The sequence below is a fragment of the Camellia sinensis genome, chromosome 8, assembly GCF_055761805.1.
Source record: "Camellia sinensis isolate YWXY chromosome 8, ASM5576180v1, whole genome shotgun sequence".
NCBI lineage: Eukaryota > Viridiplantae > Streptophyta > Magnoliopsida > Ericales > Theaceae > Camellia > Camellia sinensis.
The window spans coordinates 15,357,913-15,361,357 of NC_138968.1; positions in this window are offsets into that span (position 1 = coordinate 15,357,913).

A 3,445-nucleotide genomic window follows, 5' to 3' on the forward strand; every position below is an offset into this window, starting at 1 on the left:
TGTTCCATAATCGCTTCAAACAATAGCCAGAATGGTGTTTTTTTCATATGGATCGATGGGCCTCTGTCAAACCTGATGTGGACATAATCTTCACAATTCCTGCAATGTTTGACTGATAATTTAATCGCATTTTCTGACATTTTGGGCTTCCCGCCACACTTCTAAGGGGTTTCACCTGTTTGAACAATATTCGTCCTTGGATCCTTGGCCCAATTTTCTTCGAGGGTGAACCAGGAACAACACGTAGAGGCGTCCTGTCTCCTGATCGTGTCCATGGACTCGACGTTCTGACACCTACTACACTACAAAAAACCAGCCAACCATCATATTCCAACACGAAAATGCGTAAAAACAACAATCTTGAACAACCATCAAAATAACGTACACACACAACAACAACAACAACAACCTATGAATGTCATACATCCAATTTCTTGCAAAATATTACGCATATATCAACTAATGAATATTGTGCATAAAACACACTCATGTACCACACGAACATTACAACTACAAACCCCCCTTGCCCATAACATGTACACCACGTACCCACGCCATGTCCAACGTTCATAGAGCTGATAATGATAACTCCAACAAACATAACACATAAACCACCATTGTTCTCTTACACCCCCAACCATGTAACAATACAACATTTACGTTACACCCCAATAAACAACCACCACACCAGCACCACATCCAAATAATCGTAAAAAACAAATAACAACCACAGCCCAAAAACCAACCGTCGAACAAAACACTACAACGTGTATAATCACAAAATGTGTGGCACATTGCAGAACCAACAGAACCCACAAAACAATCACCCTAAATAAAGCCCAAAGCTTTCCCCCTCCCCTACTATTTCCAATACCACCAATCACCCACCCCCCACACTTATCTGAATGCTGGCCAATCCAATAAGTGGTCAACCATTCAAAAACCACATCAGAACAACGACGTAACAGTATCCCGAAAACAAACTCAAACATAAACATAACATTGCAACTATGGTTGTGTACACTGTTTTCATAAAATAAATTTCAAAACACTTTTTCCCCAAAACACAATATTAAACCACATGCCAACATCGCACCAGTAGTACCCCAAAACAAAAATAAACAATATATGACATCACAACACACACATACACAAACACAACACTTATTTCACAAAACGATTTCCAGAAATAGAGAAAACTTACTGTTTCGCGAAGTCCTAATCGTTTGTGGGATCTTCAGAAGCACAACGCAGTGTATCACATTTGTTGCAACCACAACGGCCACACTTAAAAACTAGTAAATATCTTTGCGTTTTGGATTTGGGGGGTTTTTGGAGAATTTTTTGGCATAAATCACTCAATCGAAAACGATTCTACCGAATATTTACATTGTCAAATGTGGGATCTGGCTACGCGAATTACGAAGACAATGCGATTCTCCGATTTTGGAAACAAGTTCGTTTCCAAACCCTACACTACTCTCATCACACCATGCTACCCGCCGTATTACTCAGTTACAGTACAACACACTTCAGAATCAAGGACTCAATCTTCAAAGACTGTTCGTAATGTGGGCCTTCAGAGATGGGGCCTTGCGTTATGATGTGGGCCATCCAAATGTGGTTCGCGAAATTGAAGTGGGCCATCAACTTCTATTTGATCAACTTGATGTGGTCCACCAAGTTGTGTTTTTTGCAAAATAATGGGTTGTCTTCAAATGTGGGCTTCAAAAAATGATGCGGGCCACCACCGTGTGGGTCATCAAAAATGTGGACACCCCTACATACACTACTAAACCCTAAAAAAGCTATAGTAAGCTTTCTCCAAACCTTACATACACCCACATCAAACAAACATAATATCACTAAACCAAAAACAATACATTCATGGGCAAGACTGTCCACCCCCAAATAATAGGACCTTTGGGTGTACAAAATTAAATATGGGACTAATTAGATTACAATTCCACCTTTTAGGATTTATGGGTCAATTCCCCTAATTTTTATATAATTTTATCTTTTGAGAAGGTAGAAATAATTTATTAAAATATTTTTTTTTTGATTTTTATTTTCGTTAAATTAGTTTCTATTTTTTTAAAGGTCAAAACATGCAATAACTTTGATTTCATTATTAAACCAATCTATTAAATTAAAAATTTAAAACTAAAAATATTTCATATATTAAACTTATCGATTACACATTAAAAGTTTAATAATCATTCATTATATGGTAACCATCCAACAATATCTATTAACAACAAATACAACCACACATTACATGATAACCATCCAAAAACAGCAACAAAAATAACCACTCATTACATAATCATCATCCAAGTACATACCAAAAATTAATTTGGTAAAAAAATAAAAATCTAAAAGATTTATCATTTTTATATTACATGATCATCATCCAAGAACATACTAAAAATTAATTTGGTAAAAAAATAAAAATATAAAAGATTTATCATTTTTATATAATATTATATTTGGTGGGTAGAAAAAATTTTAAAATATTTTTTTGACATTTATTTTTGTGAAACTAGTTTACATTTTATCAAATTGATAATTTTGTCTTTGAAATGGAGTAACAGTGTCTTCAATTGTCCTTATTTGCAATGAGATTAAAAAATTAGGGTCAAATGTATCACAATTGAAAGGTTAAAGACCAAAATTACACAAGTCCCAAATTATATGGACTATTAGTGTAATTCACACTTTTGTATTTTATTTAATTATATTTTAAACAAATTATTAATTATCTTTTATATTTTAGATCAATTATTAATTACATTTTATTTCATTTTAGTTAACATATTAATTTAATTTTAGGTTTGGAGAAAATAGGGGTCAAATTATCCTTTTATTGTATTAATTTCATTATAATTTTTCAGAAAACAAAACTCATTCTAAAAAATAGTGTGTAATAAACCTTTTGTTAGTTTGGATAAAAAACGATAATACTTTAGTCCAAAACTACATGGAGACTTTCTCACTATATTTGAATAATATAGGGGTAAAGTACTCTAATCTCAAACCATAAAAGAGCAAAATGAATTTAACCTATATATATATATATATTACATCGCTAAAAGGGGTGCATATGTATGTACTTCATAATTTTTTGACAAAATTTCTTAATATAGACTACTAATATAGTAACTTTTTTCACCATAAAAGTTAACTGTAACTTTTCATAATTTCATTATTTATAATTTTAGGGTGTATATTATAATTTCATTATTCATAATTTTAACACAAAGTATCATATTACACACCTCAAACATCCATAACTTTCATCACTGAAAAATAGAAAAAAAAGAAAAAAGAAAAAAAAGGAGAAGGCTCAACTCAAGTCCATTAATTTGTTTTGGGCTTTTTTTGAGCCTATTTCGACTCCAACTTGGTAATCCAAATCATTTAAAGTTTAGTAATTTTTTAGGAG